The sequence below is a fragment of the Scyliorhinus torazame genome, chromosome 17 (genome assembly GCF_047496885.1).
Source record: "Scyliorhinus torazame isolate Kashiwa2021f chromosome 17, sScyTor2.1, whole genome shotgun sequence".
In the NCBI taxonomy this organism is placed as follows: Eukaryota; Metazoa; Chordata; class Chondrichthyes; order Carcharhiniformes; family Scyliorhinidae; genus Scyliorhinus; species Scyliorhinus torazame.
The window spans coordinates 150,897,365-150,915,691 of NC_092723.1; the positions used below are offsets into that span (position 1 = coordinate 150,897,365).

Below are 18,327 nucleotides of genomic sequence, written 5' to 3' on the forward strand. Positions count from 1 at the left end.
GGAAAGATGTAAACAATGCCTGTCGCTGTTCAAGGCACATCCAGCTGCCTGAATTTGTCTCGTTTTGCAAAGCGACACCGACATAACTTGACGAAGGGATGGATGGCAAAGTAATGTATATTTTTTAAAAATGTGCTCCGGGTCATTTAACGTGGACGTGGAACCCGGCTTCCGATCAAAGGGGGGGGGGGGAGGGGGAGAGCCGCGGGGCTTGGGATTCGGGTGAACAGCAAAAAACATGACAGTGGGGTTTTGTTTGTCACTCAGTGGCGGGGCTGAGGCGTCATTGGTTCGCACACTCTTCCGCCCCAGCTCGCAGTTTGACACTTGATTGAATTTGTGCAGCGACTCGAGGCTAATCATTAAAAGACGCTGCTTACAATAACTGCTGTCTCACACCTCCTCGCACTCACCCAGCCGCCCTCCCCACCCCCCTCAGCTGCGAATGCTGATTCACGTCTGAAGGCGCAATCGGCAGAAGGTAAGCGCCGCCTGCTTTCATATGCTGCCACAGATGTTTTTTCCTCTCACCGCTTAAGTGTCGCGGAGCGGGCGCTCAACATCCAGCGGGGACTGCTTGTTGGTGCTGATGTTTAATTGTTTTTGAGGGGAGTCTGTGTGAGGGGGAGATGGGGGAGGGCAATCCTGTCAGCTTGGGGGAGCTTCAACCTCTCCCCATCCAGCAGGATCCGGCTGATGGTGCTTCTTCCCCCGCTTCGTTGGAAATGGGGGGGGGGGGGGGGGGGACTGTGTGTGGTGTCTCCCCTCCCTCTCCGCCCATCCACACACATTCAGTACTCACAATCTCAGTTTTTTGTTCAAAGGGCCGGTTAAACGGGTTGATGAATTGGAATTGCTTCGTTGACATTTCCCCCGGATTGCCTCTTTGAAGCATCCAGCCAAATGTGTGGATAATCGTGCTTTACGTGTGGAAACACTCGCCGAGGCACGGGTCACACCGCAATTCCAGGTGTGCGTGTGTGTGTGTGTACTGTTGGAAAATTTCAAGCCTTTTTCAGGATGTTTACAAGAATGGAACATCACTGCATGACCATGGAGATGTTATTGTGCAACTAGCTCTTCTCCTTTTCAAAAAGCAGTCGTGTCCCTTGTCATGGCTGTTGTCCTGCAATAAACTTCACTTTTTTATATGTCAGGTAACTTATAATGAACATTGAATCAGAACCTATTTGTAGTTTCGTTCCTATCCCCAACTCCACACCCATCTTGTCCCTCAGACCCACTCCCTCACCCCATTCTCAGGTACGTATTGACCATCCACCTTCCCTTATGGGCCCATTGTAAATGGTTATCCTTTCTGCACGGGCTTCCTCCGGGGGCTCCAGTTTCCTCACACAAGTCCCGAAAGACGTACTTGTTAGGTGAACTGGACATTCGGAATTCTCCCTCTGTACCCGAACAGGCGTCGGAGTGTGGCGACTAGGGGATTTTCACAGTAACTTCATTGCAGTGTTAACACATTGCAGGAAGGCAAATATAATGTTAGCATTCATGTCAAGAGGGCTAGAATACAAGACCAGGGGTGTACTTCTGAGGCAGTGCCCAGAGGAGGTTCACAAGAATGATCCCTGGAATGAAGAGCTTGTCGTATGAGGAACGGTTGAGGACTCTGGGTCTGTACTCATTGGAGTTTCGAAGGATGAGGGGGGATCTTATTGAAACTTACAGGATACTGCGAGGCCTCGATAGAGTGGACGTGGAGAGGATGTTTCCACTTGTAGGAAAAACAAGAACCAGAGAACACAATCTCATACTAAAGGGACGATCCTTTAAAACAGAGATGAGGTGGAATTTCTTCAGCCAGAGGGTGGTGAATCTGTGGAACTCTTTGCCACAGAAGGCTGTGGAGGCCAAATCACTGAGTGTCTTTAAGACAGAGATAGATAGGTTCTTGATTGATAAGGGGATTGGGTGTTATGGGGAGAAGGCAGGAGAATGGGGATGAGAAAATTATCAGCGGAGCAGACTCGATGGGCCGAGTGGCCTAATTCTGCTTCTATGACTTATGGTCTTAATGTAAGCCTACTTGTGACACTAATAAAGATTGTTATTATTATTTATTAGGTACAGTTCTCCTCCCTTTCAAAATCTTAATCATTTCCCCCCCTGAAAATTGGGAGTGTTTTAGAAGCCAGCAAAAGGCCATCAAAAAGTTGAGAAAAAAATAGAACGTGGCGGTGAACTAGCCAGAAATAAAAAGAAATTGTAAGAACATTTGTAAGTATATAAAAAGGAAGAGTATCTAGAATAAATGTTTGTTCCTTAGAAACAAGGACAGAAAAATATCATGGGGAATGAGGAAATGGCAGAGGCATTGAACAAACATTTTATGTCAGTCTTCACAGTAGAAGAGTCAAATTTCATACCATAAATACCCAACCTAGGCATTAAAAGAGTGAAAAAAATTAAGGAAATTAATAACAGCAGAACAAAGGACTAAATTCTGACAAATCCCCGGAACCTGATTGCCTACAGCATGTGTTCTAAAAGAGAGAGCTGCACAGAGATAGTGGCCGGGTTTCTCCGAGCCTCCGCGCCACAATTGTGCTCGGCGCTGGGGCGGAGAGTGGGCGTCAGATCCGCGAGCAGCGCGTGTGGCCGACGCAGTGCCGGTCGGGGCCATTGAAAGAGGCCCCCGCGGTGATTCTCGGTCGTGTTCAGTCATGGTTTCACCCGGCGGGAGCTCAGAGTGGCGGCTGCAGACTCAGTCCGCAGCCGCCCTGGGGGCGGGGGGGATCCGTCATCAGAGGGGGGCCTCCAGGACGGCCAAGCTCGCGATCTGGGGCCACTGATCGGCATGCGTGCGCGATCTTGGGGCGGGGGGGCTATATTGTCGGGATGGCCCGCGGTGTGGGTCCGCGGCCGGAAATGCAGGCCCCATACCCCCTGCAAAACGGAGAATCACCCTGAACCTACTCCAGGTAAGTCCAGAGTGATTCACGCCCGTTTTCATTATCACGAGAATTCCGCCCAGTGTATGTGCTGACTAAGTTCCAAAATTTTTTAGATTCAGGAACACGTTCCATTAGATGAGAAGTTGGCAAATGTTATCACTTTTCAAGAAAGGAGGGTGAACAACAGGACAGTTAGCCTTGTATCAGTTGTCGGGAAAATGCTGGAATTTATTGATAAGGAAGTCTTAACAATACACTTAGAAAAGAATTGTATGATTGGAAGAAGTCAACATGATTTTACTGAAGAGAAATTATAAACAATTTTATTGAGGCATTTTTGGCATAGTAAACAGCAACAGTACAGAACAGTGTGCAAAGAACAATGAACACAGTGCAAAAACCGGCTCCCATCACACAAGGACCGGCCTAATTAACCCCCTAATCCACGTTACCCTAACCCCCCACCCCCCCCGCTGACGATTAATTTTCCGCGAAGAAGTCGATAAATGGTTTCCACCAACCCTTACAGTGACCCTCGCAGAGCGAACTTAATTTTCTCCATACTGAGAAAGCTCGCCATGTCCGATAACCAGGCCACCGACTTCGGGGGCTTTGAGTCCCTCCATGCCAGCAGTATTCGTCGCCGGGCTACCAGGGAAGCAAAGGCCAGAACATCGGCCTCTCTCTCCTCCTGGACTCCAAGGTCCTCCGAAACGCCAAAAATTGCCGCCTCTGAACTCATCACCACCCTTGTTTTCAGTACCCGGGACATAATGTCCGCAAATCCCTGCCAGTACCCTCTGAGTTTTGGACATGCCCAGAACATGTGGACATGGTTCGCTGGTCTTCCCGCACATCTGGCACACCTGTCCTCCAATCCAAAGAATTTACTCATCCAGGCCACTGTCATGTGGGCCCGGTGGACGACCTTGAATTGGATCAGGCTGAGCCTAGCGCATGTTGCGGTCGCGTTTACCCTACTCAATGCCTCCGCCCAAAAGCCCTCTTCTACCTCACTTCCGAGCTCCTCTTCCCACTTAAGCTTCAGCTCCTCGGTCTGCGTCTCCTCTGCCCCCATAAGTTCTTTATATATATCCGAGACCCTCCCCTCCCCCACCCATCCACTGGAAACTATCCTGTTCTGGATCCCCCTAAGGGGTAGGCGTGGGAAGGGTGGAGTCTGTCTGTGTAGAAAGTCCTGGACCTGCAAGTACCTAAAATCATTCCCTCTCGCCAGCCCAAATTTCTCCTCCAGCGCCCTCAAGCTCAGGAAGCTCCCTTCTAAGAATAGGTCCCCCATTCTCTCAATCCCAGCCCGCCGCCATATTCGGAACCCACCGTCCATATTCCCCGGGGCAACCGGTGATTATCGCAAATTGGGGACCAAACTGATGCTTTCGCTTCCCCCGTGAGCCTCCTCCATTGGCCCCAGATCTGCAAAGTCGCCACCACTATAGGGCTGGTGGAGTACCGTGCCGGCGGGAGCGACAGGGGCGCCGTAACCAGGGCTGCCAAACTGGTGCAAGAAGCGGCCTCCATCCGCCCCCAAACCGACCCCGCACCCACCATCCACTTCCTTATCATAGCTATGTTGGCGCCCAGTAGTAATTACTAAAATTTGGCAGCGCCAGCCCCCCTTCCCCTCGGTTCCTCTCGAGCATCACCCTCTTCACCCGTGGGGACTTTCCCGCCCACACAATACCCATAATCATTTTATTGACCTTCTTAAAAAAGGACCGCAGAATGAAAATGGGGAGACATTGGAATACGAACAGGAATCTCGGGAGGATTGTCATTTTCGCCGTCTGCACTCTCCCCGCGAGTGACAGTGGGAGTGCATCCCACCTTCGAAACTCGACCCTTATTTGCTCCACCAGCCGTGATAAGTTCAACTTGTGCAACCGGCCCCAGTCCCGTGCCACCTGTACACCTAAGTACCTGAAACTATCCCCTACTAACCTAAATGGCAGCCCCTCAGCCGACCCTCCTGGCCCCTCGCCTGGACTACAAACAACTCACTCTTTGCCATGTTCAGTTTATACCCCGAGAACCGGCCGAATTCCCTCCAGATTCCCATGATTCCATCCATCCCAGCCACTCGATCCGTGACGTACTGGAGCAGGTCGTCGGCGTATTACAAGACTTTGTGCTCCACCCCTCCCCTCCCGTGAACCAGCCCCTTGAAGCTCTCAAAGCAATTGCCAGCGGCTCTATTGCTAGCGCAAACAGCAGTGGGGAGAGGGGGCACCCCTACATTGTCCCTCGGTACAGTCTAAAATAGTCAGACGTCGTCCTATTCGTCCTTACATTAGGGGCCTCGGTGTGGACCCCAATACGGTGGAACCACCGGTTTGTCCCAGGGAGAATAGATGGAGGGTTTTCGGGGTGGCACAGGGCAGGGATAAGAAGGTTGAGGGACCTGTTTGTGGACGGGAAGTTCGCGAGCCTGGGTGAGCTGGAGGAGAAGTATGGGCTCCCCCCCGGGGAACACCTTTAGATATTTACAGGTTAGGGCGTTTTCCAGGCGGCAAGTGGTGGAATTCCCGCGGCTGCTGCCACGCACTGTACAGGACAGGGTGCTCTCGGGGGGGTGGGTTGGAGTGGGGAAGATCTCGGAAACTTACCAGGTGATGCAAGAGGAGGAGGAGGCCTCGGTGTTGGAGTTGAAAGGTAAATGGGAGGAGGAGTTGGGAGAGGAGATCGAAGACGGGACGTGGGCAGATGCCCTAGGGAGGGTGAACTCTTCCTCTTCGTGCGCGAGGCTCAGCCTCATACAGTTTAAGGTGCTGCACAGGGCACACATGACCGGGACAAGGATGAGCCGGTACTTTGGGGTGAGGACAGGTGTGTTAGATGCTCAGGGAGCCCAGCAGATCACACCCATATGTTCTGGGCATGCCCAGCACTGGAGGAATTTTGGAAGGGCGTAGTGAGGACGGTGTCGGGGGTGGTAGGATCCAGGGTCAAGTCGGGCTGGGGGCTCACAATACTTGGGGTTGCAGGGGAGCCGGGAGTGCAGGAGGGGAAAGAGGCCGGTATTCTGGCCTTTGCGTCCCTGGTAGCCCGGCGTAGGATTCTTCTTCAGTGGAAGGATGCGAGGCCCCAAGCGTGGAATCATGGATCAATGTTATGGCGGGGTTTATTAAATTGGAGAGGGTAAAATTCGCCTTAAGGGGATCGGTACAAGGGTTCTTCAGGCGGTGGCAACCGTTCCTGGACTTCCTGGCAGAACGGTAGACAATGGCCAGCAGCAGCAACCCGGGGGGGGGGGGGGGGGGGGGGGGTTCTATTTTATTTTTGTTGGTTTACACGGGGGATCTGAGGTATATATGTTTGCCATGTTTGCTTTGTGTTAATTCGGGGTATTAATTTATTATTTATGTATAGGGGGAGAGGGGCACGGGGGTCGTTTTACTTTGTTCTGTATTTAATTCTATTGGGTTCTTTTTTCATTCTGTTTTTGATATTTTGTGAAAACCTCAATAAAAATTATTTTTAAAAAAATAAAATTTATTCAAGATTTCTGAGGATGCAACTAGTAACTCGGATAGTTAAAGGGGAACTAGTAGATGTAGTATACCTGGATTTCCAAAGGACATACGATAAGGTGGCACACAAAAGTTAATAGGGAAGATAAGGGCATGCGGCGATCCATGGATAGAGGATTGGTCAACAAAAAGAAAGCAGAGTGGGTGTAAACGGAGCTTTTTGAAGCAAGCAGCCAGTGAGCACTGGAGTGTCGTAAGGATCAGTGCTGGGCCCTCAGCTATTTACAATCAGTATTAATGTTTTACATGATGAGATGGGTGTATCCAAGTTTGCTGATGATATACTAAGTGGGAAGGTGCACAGAAAAGCTGCGCAGAGATATAGACAACTTAAATCTGTTTGCAACAAAAGGCTGATCAAGTAACATGTATGGAACTGCAAAGCTGTTCACTTTGGCTGTAAGATGCAAAAAACAGAATTTTTGTAACGGGTGTGAAACTGGAATGTGTGCAGTTTTGGTCTCCCCATTTAAGAAAGTATATACTTGTATTGGAAAACAGTACAGCGAAGGTTCACTAAATTGGTCTCTAGGATGAGGGGGTTGCCCTTGATGAGAGGCTGGAGTTTATTCTCTGGGGTTTAGTAACATGAGAGGTGATCTGTTTGAAACATAACTAAATTCTGTCGGCACTTGAGCGGGTAAACGCTGAGAGATTGTTTCCGCTGGGCGTATGTTATAACCTGCCTACTTACCATTGGCTGGGGACTAATGACTATCCCACAATCCTGTGGGAGTATGAGCTTCCCCAATGAGGTGGGCGGAGAAACCACTAGTAAACTCCTAGTATAAATAAAGCTGGCCAGTTCAGGAACCAGCAGGAAAGGGTATGTAGCAAGGGAAGTTACTGCTACTGTTATGTATATATGTTATAGTAAATAAATGTTATTACTTTGTATCCTTAAAACTCGTGCTGGATTCTTCGTGGCCCTTACAAAATCGTGGAATCTAATACACAAGACATTCAGGACTGAGATGAAGAGGAATTATTTCACTCAAAGGGTTGTGAATCATTGGAATTCTCTACCTCAGAGGGTTGCGGATGCCCCAAAGTTGAAAACATTAATACTGGGATAGACAGACTTTAGGTCTCTTGGGTAATTAAGTGATATGGGAAGCGGGCACAAAAATAGAGTTGAAACCCCCCCATGATTAGCCATGTTCGTATTGAATGGCAGAGCAGGCTCAATGGGCTCTATTCACAGCAGTCCCAGAAGTGGCCTTTTAATTGGTTGCATCATTGACACCTTGGCTGGGATCTGTGGTCCATCAACAGGGGCTGGGCACTCAGTTTTGGTCTCGGCGATGGGACAACTTGTGATTTGGCAAAATTCTGATCGTTGAATGTGTTGTTGCCTTCAGAATCCATGCCTTTCTTTCCTGCAATGCCATGTTTGAGTCTATCCAGTCAACAAACCTTGTTCAAGCATTGAGAAAGATTTAATCACAATCACAATTAAGATCCATTGTGGCTGTGAACACAGTATACCATCTCTCCTTGGTCTTCTCAATATCTCTGCAACTTTTAACACAGTTAACCACCATTATCATCCAACATCTCTCCTTCATTGTTGATCCCAGTGAGACTGACTTCGCTTAGTTCCACTTTTGGCAAGTAGCTTCTCTTTCCATTGCAATTTTTACATGTTAATCATCGGGAAGATAGAAACTTTTGTCTGCAACCTCTATCCAAATTGCATTTCTGCCATCAGTCCAAACTCCACCCCAATCACTGTCACAGATTGAACCAGATTGTTTTAAAAGCTTCAGTGCTGCATTTGGTGGCAACCTATGTTTCCAACCCCATAATCATGGACATTCTGAATTCTCCCTCTGTGTACCCAAACAGGCGCCGGAGTGTGGCACTCTGGGATTTTGACAGTAACTTCATTGCAGTGTAAATGTAAGCTACTTGTGACAATAATAAAGATTCTCATTAATCCTGTCTCTCACAAAAACTTCTGATTTCCACCTCAGCAACACTGTCTGTCTCTGTCCCTGCCTCAGCCCATCTGCTGCTAAAACCTTACCTATGGCTCAGACAATCCAAGGTAACGCCGGAGCATGGCGACTCTCCAAGTTCTCTCACCCAGACCCTTTTCTTTCATTCGTTTTGTCTACTATGTATGTACTGTGTACGTTCCCTTGGCCGCAGAAAAATACTTTTCACTGCACTTTGGTACATGTGACAATCAATCAATCCCTTCCACGCTCAGCTATTCCAATGTTTTCCCGGCTGCTCTATACAACCCATAAACCACCCACCCCAGCTCCTTGCTTATTCCACACCATGTTTTGACTACCCATTATTTCCTTGCTTGCTGACCGACTCTGCATCATGGCCCTTTGATGCCACAAATTTATTATTCTCATCCTCATGTTTAATACCTTTCATGCTACACTAACCCATCATCCTTTGTTATCTCTATTTGCATCAAAATATCAATGCAGCCCTGCATCCATCAGAGAACTTTTACCTTCCTCCAATTTGGGCCTTTTGTGCAGCCCCTACTCTTTTTACACGAAAATTAGTGGGTGAGTTTTAATTGTTTGCCATAGATTGCAGCAGATAAGCTGACCCCAGGGTGCAAGCCGACCTATTTTGCGGCCCCCCAAATTGTGTTTTGCCTAAATCAAATTGGGGCATATAAATTAAACCTCCCTACCCCAATTCCGCCATGAGCTGCTAAACTCGCCTTAGATATCTGACTCAATTTTTAGTCCCACAAACATGTTTTACTTACCATATAACTGTGCAAGGAATCAAGCAGGTGATACGGGCTGTATTGTGAAGACGCACTGGAGTTTAAGAGATCCTCACACAGCAGATCTCCTCATGGCGAACAACAAAGAAAAATCATAGAATCCCTACAGTGCAGGTGGCCATTCAACCCATCGAGTCTGCACCGTCCTTCCAAAAGAGCACCTTACTTAGACCCATTCCTCTGCCCTATCTCCATAATCCCATCTAACCATTGGACACTAAGGGGCAATTTATCATGGCCAATCCACCTAACCTGCACATCTTTGGACTGTGGGAGGAAACCGAAGCACCCGGAAGAAACCCACACAGACACAGGTAGAATGTGCAAACTCCACACAGACAGTCCTCCAAGGTCAGAATTGAACCCAGGTCCCTGGTGCTCTGAGGTAGCAGTGTTAACCATTGTGCGACCATGCTGCCCTTAATTTTCCAACAAAATGAATGAAATATGAAGCTGGTTTCAACGAAAAGCCATAACAATTTTGTATGAATGAAGGCAGAAATAATTGATCAATATATTTTTTGTAACATCTTAGGAGTGAGAGTTTTTATTTATTTTCAGAAACTTCTAATGGCTTCTCTTCCTGCACCCACACTGTTATCCTTTGGTGTTGCCCAAGGAGCAATCCTTAGCCCTCTCTCACTTCTCATCTACGTGTTACCTTTTGGCAACGCCATCTGAAGGCACAGCATAGTTTCACATGTACTCTGACAACAGCTAGCATCACTTAAAGTGTACTGCTTATCTTGTAAAGGGGAGGTGCATTATAGTTGGAGCAGTAAAAGGGAGTCATGGTTCAAGTGAGTCTGACCTGGGAATTTATGCAGAATGGCACAATAAGGGAAGCCTGGGAATCCAAGGTTTTCAGATGCTATATATGGAGGGAGATGCAAAGGAAGAGAAATGAGATCCTCTGGTCACAGGGTCAAAAAGCACTGGAAGTAGCAAGCTGTGGGTGGTCAATGCCAGGAATCAATCCTCAAGAACTTGGATGCAGTGCTGCAAGAAGTTTGATACCTCACAGGAGTGGTCAAGATCAGTGAATACTTCTTCAAATGCTTTGTCCTATCATCTGTCATGTGTCTTCCCACTGCCAGTAGCCTCAGCCACTGCTCCACAACCCCTCCATTACTCACCTACTCACAATCTCTATCAATCAGGCCTCATATAGAAAATAGGAGCTGGAGTAGGCCTTTCGGCCCACCGAACCAGCTTCATCATTCAATCTGACCATGGCTGATCTTCTATCTTTTTTTTTTATAAATGTTTTTTATTGGGTTTTTGAACAAAGTATATTTACCGTTATGTACATAGGATAAGAAACATATATATATGCACATATATAGAAGAGAAGGGCATACCCAAACATACCAAAGAAAAGAAAATAGTAAATAGTAAAAAAAATAATAATACAATAAAAACAAATTGGATAACTGGTAGGGTATTGCGCACACCAGCTCAACAGCAGCAATTCTGTACAACTGGCAAAATTATTTACAACACATAAGTAGGCGACTGTTTGCGAGGGGGAAGGGGGGGGGGGGGGGGGTGGTGGTGGAGACCGGGAAGGTAAATATACATTCGGGTGCCGGAGAGACAATTACAGTGGGCAATACTCAAATGCGTTTGGTGTTATTGTCGCTTCTCCCGGACAGATCTCGCTGCCGTCTCGTGCTCACCACCACTTCTGCCGTTCCTCCAGTCTTTCGTCTTCATTCTCCTTGTTCCCTACTCCTGGAGATGCCCGGTTCAGTATTGTATCCCATGCTTTCCCTCCGGCTCTCATTTCCCTGCCTCTCCCCCACCTCCCTGATTCTCCTCTCTTGTTCCCTGTCTCTTCCCTCTCCCCTCTCCTCCCCCCCCCACCTTCCCGGTCCATCTCCCCCTACCCCCCCACCGCTATGCCCCGGCTACTCCCCCCTGATTCTTGGCTACCTAGCTATTCTTCCTCTCGTTCATTGGCCACAAACAGGTCCCGTAAAAATTGCGTGAATGGCTCTCACGTTCTGTGGAAGCCGTCGTCTGACACTCGGATGGCGAATTTGATTTTCTCCATTTGGAGAGATTCCGAGAGGTCGGACAGCCAGTCCGCAGCTTTGGGCGGTGCTGCTGACCGCCAGCCGAACAGGATTCTATGGTGGGCAATCAGGGAGGCAAAGGCAAGGGCGCCCGCCCGCTTCCCCAGGAATAGATCTGGCTGGTCCGAAACCCCGAAGACTGCCACTTTCGGGCATGGCTCCACCCTCATCCCCACCACTTTGGACATTGCCTCGAAGAAGGCTGTCCAGTACCCTGCAAGTCTGGGGCAAGACCAGAACATGTGGACGTGGTTGGCTGGGCCTCCTTGGCACCGTTCACATCTATCCTCCACCTCCGGGAAGAACCTACTCCTACGGGTTCTTGTTAAGTGGGCTCTATGTACCACTTTTAGTTGCGTCAGGCTGAGCCTTGCGCACGTGGAGGTGGAGTTGACCCTATGCAGTGCTTCGCTCCAGAGTCCCCACCCTATCTCAATTCCCAGGTCCTCCTCCCATTTCTTTCTTGTTGCGTCCAGTACGGTGTCGGCCCTTTCTATCAATCGGTCATACATGTTACTACAGTTTCCTTTGTCTAGTATGCTTGCATCCAGTAGTTCTTCCAGTAGTATCTGTCGTGGCGGTTGTGGGTACGTCCTTGCCTCCTTTCGTAGGAAGTTTTTGAGCTGTAGATACCTTAGCATGTTCCCCCTGGCAAGCTGGAATTTCTCTGTCAGTTCGTCCAGTGTTGCGATCCTGCTGTCCGTGTATAGGTCCCTGACTGCCAGTGTCCCTCCGTCCTGCCCCCACCTTTTGAAGGTGGCGCCAGTCAGTGCTGGTGTGAACCTATGGTTATTGCGGATGGGAGCTTTGTCCGACATTTTGGTCAGGCCAAATTGCCGTAGTTGGTTCCAAGATTGGAGGATGGCTATCACCACCGGGCTGCTGTAAAGTTTTTTGGGTGGGGATGGGAATGCCGCCGTGGCGAGGACCCGGAGGGAGGTCCCCACGCAGGAGGCCTCTTCCGGGCGCACCCACTCGGCTTCTGGCTCCTTGATCCATCCCCTTATTCGCTCAGCCGTCGCCGCCCAGTGGTAGAATTGTAGGTTTGGGAGGGCTAGCCCCCCCCCTGGATTTTGTTTTTTGTCGGACCTTCTTTGAGGTCCTAGCATCCCCCCCCCCGCCCCATACGAACGCCATGATTAGTTTGTCCAGTGCTTTGAAAAAGGCCTTGGGGATATAGGTCGGAATGGATCTAAGTAGGAAGAGGTACCTGGGCAGTACGTTCATTTTGATCATCTGGACTCTCCCCACGAGGGAGAGTGGGAGTGTGTTCCATCTTTGCAGGTCCTTTTTTACTTCCCCCGTCAGACTGGTGAGGTTCCATTTGTGGATCCCTTTCCAGTCATGGGCTATTTGGATCCCCAGGTAGCGGAATTTGTGTGGGGCTTGTTTAAACGGCAGTCCAGTTAGTGCTGCCCCCCTTACTTGTGGGTGTACCGGGAAGATCTCGCTTTTGCTCATGTTGAATTTGTAGCCCGAGAAGGCGCCACACTCTTTCAGGAGTATGATGATTCCGTCCATGCTGCTTTGTGGGTCCGAAATGTAGAGGAGCAGGTCATCTGCATAGAGTGAGACTCTGTGCTCTCTGCCGCCCCTTCGGATCCCCCTCCAGCTTTTTGCTGCTCTGAGCGCGATTGCTAGTGGTTCGATCGCTAGAGCGAACAGCAGCGGGGACAGTGGGCATCCTTGTCTGGTGCCCCTGTGCAGCTGGAAGTATCGGGAGTTGGTACTGTTGGTCTGTACGCTCGACATGGGAGCGTTGTATAGGAGCTTTACCCAGGAGGTGAACCCTGTTCCAAGCCCGAACCGCTCCAGTATTTCCATTCGACTCTGTCGAAGGCTTTTTCTGCATCTAGGGAGACGATCACCTCTGGTGTTCTCTTCCCAGAGGGAGTCATTATCATGTTCAGCAAGCGCCTGATGTTCGAGGTAAGCTGTCTACCTTTGACAAAGCCCGTCTGGTCCTCTGCAACCACCTCAGGAACACAGTCTTCTAGCCTTTTGGCTAGGATTTTGGCCAGTATTTTGGCGTCTGCATTCAGCAGTGAGATGGGTCTGTATGACCCACATTCCGTTGGGTCTTTGTCTTTCTTAGGTATCAGCGAGATTGAGGCCTGCGCTAGCATGGATGGCAGTGTGCCCTAGCTAGCAAGTCTGTGAACATCTCCCGCAGGTGCGGGGCCAGTGCTGTTGCAAATGTTTTGTAGAAGACAGCCGGGAACCCATCTGGTCCCGGCGGCTTCCCCGTCTGCATGGAGCTAATGCTGTCCATGATCTCTCCCAGTGCTAGAGGTGCTTCCAAGCCCTGTTTTCTGCCCTCCCCCATGACTGGTATGTCCAGTCCATCAAGGAACCGTTTCATCCCGGACTCCCCCATTGGGGGCTCTGAGGTGTACAGCCCTTGGTAGAAGGCCTTGAATCTTTATTGATCTTTTCTGGTTCTGTTTCTAGCATGCCACTGGTATCCCTGATTTGTGCAATTTCTCTGGTGGCTGCCTGCTTTCTCAGCTGGTGTGCCAACAGGCGGCTGGCTTTGTCTCTGTGTTCGTCTAGGGTCCCACGTGCCTGATGGAGTTGGTGCACTGCTTTCCTGGTGGAGAGCAGGTCAAAGTTCCTTTGTAGCTCTTTCCTTTCTGCCAGGAGCTCTACGGTCGGGGCCTCGTAGTGTTTAAGGTCTATCTGCAGTATGGAGTCGACCAGCTGCTGCCTAGCCGCCCTTTCCTCCCTATCTCTTTGTGCTTTGAAAGCGATGATTTCCCCTCTTAGTATGGCCTTTAGCGCTTCCCAGAACGTGGAGGGTGAGACCTCCCCGTTCAGGTTGTTCTCTGTGTACTCTATGGCCCGTGATATCCTTTCATTGAAGGCCTTGTCAGCTAGTAGGGCGACGTCCAACCTCCATTTGGGGCATTGGGCCCTGCCCGTCTCCAGCCCGTCCATGTAGTGTGGAGCGTGGTCTGATATCACAATTGCGGAGCATTCCACTTTGTCTATCTCCGGAAGCACCGTTTTCCCCACCACAAAGAAGTCAATTCTGGTGTATACGTTGTGTACTGGGGAGAAGAAGGAGAATTCCTTCTCTCCCTGGTGGGCGAACCTCCAGGGGTCCACTGCTTCCACCTGCTCCATAAAGTGACTGAGTTTCCTTGCCACGCTTGAGGTTTTCCCCGTTTTGGGGTTTGATCTGTCTGTCTTTGGGTCCTGTACACAGTTGAAGTCCCCCCCCCCACCCATGATTAGTCGATGCGTCGCTATGTCGGGGATTTCTGCAATAGTCTTCTTGATGAAGCTCGTGTCGTCCCAGTTGGGTGCGTACACGTTAACTAGTACTACCGATGCCCCATCCAGGGCCCCGCTGACCATGACGTACCGTCCCCCTGGGTCCATAACCGTCCTTGTCGTCCTAAACATCATCCTCTTGCCGATCAATATCGCCACCCCCCTGGCCCTTGTACCATAGCAGGAATGGTACGTTTGTCCCACCCAGCCCTTTCTTACCCGCAGTCAGTCCTGCTCTCTCAGGTGTGTCTCTTGGAGGAAGACTATGTCGGCCCTCATATTTCTTAGGTGGGTGAGGACTCTGGATCTCTTCACTGGGCCGTTGAGTCCCCTTATGTTCCTCGCTCCTGTGGGATTAACCACATTTACCTGGTGGCGGTTCCCCTGCCCTCCGGGATTTCCCTTTGTTAGGGCGCCGTCCAGGATGACTGTCACTGCTCTCTCCATGCGGTCGGGTTCCTGCGCTCCGGGGTTTCCCTTTGTCCCGGGGGCACCTGACATAGCCGCCAACTCTGCGTCCGCCATGCGAGTAGTCCCCTGCACTCTGGGGTCTCCCTTCGCCCAGAGATCGTACTGGGTGGGTGCTTGCAGCGATTCCTTGTTTCGAGCCCTTGGTTGTGGCACTTTGTAGCCATATTCCTTTTCTAACTTTGTTTGTCCCTCCTTCCCTGTGTCCCCCCTCCCCGGTCTCTCCCTCCCTGTGTCCCCCCCATCTCCCGGTCTCGCTCTTTTCCCCCCTCTCCCGTATACCCATCCTTTGTCCCTCTTTCCCCTGTTCCCATCCCCGTTTGCTCTCCCATCTCTGTTGAGTGGTCCCCCCCACCCCCAGCCTGGCGTCTCCCCCCCTGTTGGGGGCGCGCTGCGGCCCTGCTTTGTTGCATGCCCCCGGCGCTAGCTTTCCTGCTAGTATGGTGGCCCCCTCTCGGGAGTTACTGTCTCGCTTCTCCCCTGCCCGGCCTCTGCGGTTTTCTGCCCGCTCTTCCCCTATCCTACCCTGCACTCCTCTTGCTTGCTCTCCCTTCTCCGGTACTCTCGTTCCCTCGTGCTGGGGCCTGGCCTCCCACCTGAAGCGGTCCCTCAGGCAGTGGTTTTCCTTTTGTTCAGGGAGCGCTCGCCGTGACGGGTGCGGGGGGGTGGGGGGCCCGGCGTTACCTCAACCCCCCCCCTGTCAGCGAGTTGTTGCCCCTTGCCAGGGGCCCCTCATTTCTACCCTCATTGGTGGTCTTCCAGCCTGTGTTCTTCAGCAGGGGCTGTAAAGAAGTGTTCTCTTTCGTGGTATGTGACTCAGAGTTTTGCTGGGTACAGCATACCAAAACGCACTTTGCTCTTGTGAAGAGCTGCTTTCGCTCTATTAAACGCGGTCCGTCTCCTGGCTAGGTCTGCCCCAATGTCCTCGTAAATTCTAATGGCGTGTCTTTCCCATTTGCAGGATCTGTTTTTCCTGGCCCAGCGCAGGATTGTTTCCCTATCTTGGTACCGGTGCAGTTTAGCTATAACTGCCTTGGGCTTCGGGCACAGCGACCGGTGTGCTCTGTCCATTTCTGGTGGGTTGGGAAAGGTTTTCCACCCCACAAGGTTGCCCAGCATGGCGACCACATATGTCGTGGGGTTTCTACCCTCGATCCCCTCTGGTAGGCCCACTATCCTGACATTTTGCCTCCTCGAGCGGTTTTCTTTGTCGTCCACTCTGCCCTTCAGGCTCCCCTGTGTTGTGCCCAGTCTCGCCACCTCCCTCTCCAGGGCCGTGATCCGGTCGCTCATGTCAGTCGCAGCCTTCTCCAGCTCCTTAATAGTCGCCTCTTGGGCTTCCAGTTTCTCCCCTTGGGCGTCCAATTTCCCCTCTGCTCTGCCCAGGACCTGCTGCACCGCCATCAGGGCCTTGGCCATTGCTGCCTGCACTGCAGCCTCTATGTCTGCCGTAGCCTCTGCCTTGTTTACCTGCTGATGTTCCCTCAGCGCATCGGCAAAGGCTGCCTTCCAATCCCACTGGCCCCGGGGGAGAATGCCCCTGTCTGCCCAGCTCTTTTGATGCGGTAATACTTCCGTTCTGCTGCTTCGTGTGCTGATTAGCTCGTCTGAACTGGCTCGCCCATTGCCCCGTCTGCCTTTGGTGCCCCTCCTCCCTCTGCTTTGGCTCCCTTTTGGAATTTTTTTTCCCCCCCCCTTTTTGCTCCCTCTTTCCATCCCCTTTTCCCCCCCCCCTGTTTCTTCCCTTTTTCTTCTCCCCTCCCTTCTCTCCCTTACCACTTTATTTTTCCTCTTTTATAAAATTCTTCTCAGGTGAACTTGTTTTGGGTGAGAAAAAGAGAGAAAAAAAAAAGTGCCAAAATTTTTTTTTAAAGTTTAAAAGTTTTCTTTTCAGAGTTTTGTTTTTGCAAAAGTTTTGCAAAAGTTCTTTCTTCCTTCCTTTTCCCTCACTGACCCAGGTCGAGAGAGAGAGTGTGGCTTCTGGTCAGGAGTCCCTCTTTGTTCCTGCCTCGTGGTGGTCGCCGCCGGGGGGGGTCGGTCGGTTGGTCGGTCCCCGCTTCGTTCCCCGCTGCTTGGTCCGGGCTGCCGCTCGTCGCACCCTGCGCTCTCCTGCTGGGGGGGGGGGGGGGGGGGGGAGTGTTGTCGGTCGTTCCTCCGTTCCTTCCTTCCCCGCAGGTTTGGCCCCCGCTTCGGTCCTGGCAACCGCTTGTCCTGCCCTGCGCTCTGCTGCTGTGCATGGGGGGGTGCTGCTGGATCGCTTCCCTCCCGAGGGCCCAGTTCCCCTGCTCCCGATTTCGCGGGACTTTTAATTATCTTTTTTTAACCCGGAGACCCCCCTGAAGTAGCCCCGACTTCTTGGACCTGTGGGAGCCTTTTTGCTGCGACCGCTCCGCTCACGCACTGATCTTTGCAGCACGGTAGCATTGTGGATAGCACAATTGCTTCACAGCTCCAGGGTCCCAGGTTTGATTCCGGCTTGGGTCACTGTCTGTGCGGAGTCTGAACATCTTCCCCGTGTGTGCGTGGGTTTCCTCCGGGTGTTCCAGTTTCCTCCCACAGTCCAAAGATGTGCAGGTTAGGTGGATTGGCCATGATTTAATGAAGTTCCTCAATCTATCGTAACCAACCCACCCACTCAAAGAACAAAGAACAATACAGCACAGGAACAGGCCCTTTGGCCCTCCAAGCCTGCACTGGTCATGATACCAACCTTTGCCAAAACCCTCAGCACTTCCTTGTGCCGTTTCCCGCTATACCCATCCTATCCATGTGTTTGTCAAGATGCCTGTTGAATGCCTTTTGAACTCCTTTTGAACTCCTCATACCTTCGTAATTCATTTTGTTTAAATTTAGGACCCAGGTTTTGGAATGGACTACAACCTAAAGGACTCCGCACAACAAAATTATTAGTTAACCCCTGCCCATTGCACAATACCAAATATAAGATAGCTGTTTCTTAGTTGGTTCCCCAACATACCAAAAGAACATCCTGTACACTCCAGGAATTTATCCACTACAGTATCATTGCTAATGTGGCTGGCACAATCTATATGTCGATTAAAATCACCCATGATTACTACAGCACTCTTGTTACATTCATCTCTAATTTCCTATTTAATACCATCTCTTCCCTTACCACATCTATTTTGAGACCTATAGACAACTGCCACAAATGTTTTCCACCCCTTGTTGCTTCTTGTCTCCACCCAGACTGATTGTACATCATAATGTTCTGAACCAATATCCTTTCTCACTATGTACTGATTTCATCCTTTACT

The 18,327-nt window shown here is 50.5% G+C and overlaps 1 protein-coding gene across 2 annotated transcripts in view; it reads left to right on the forward strand.

Annotated features, from left to right (window-relative positions):
- Window positions 1–325: 325 nt before the first annotated feature.
- abat (4-aminobutyrate aminotransferase) overlaps window positions 326–18,327 on the forward strand; it is a 244,185-nt gene continuing 226,183 nt past the window's right edge. The window contains exon 1 of one of the 2 annotated variants that reach the window (XM_072481278.1): window positions 326–481. The gene's annotated coding sequence lies outside the window, so the exon portion shown is untranslated. The remainder of the gene's footprint in view (window positions 482–18,327) is intronic. The other variant, XM_072481277.1, reaches the window with a different exon arrangement.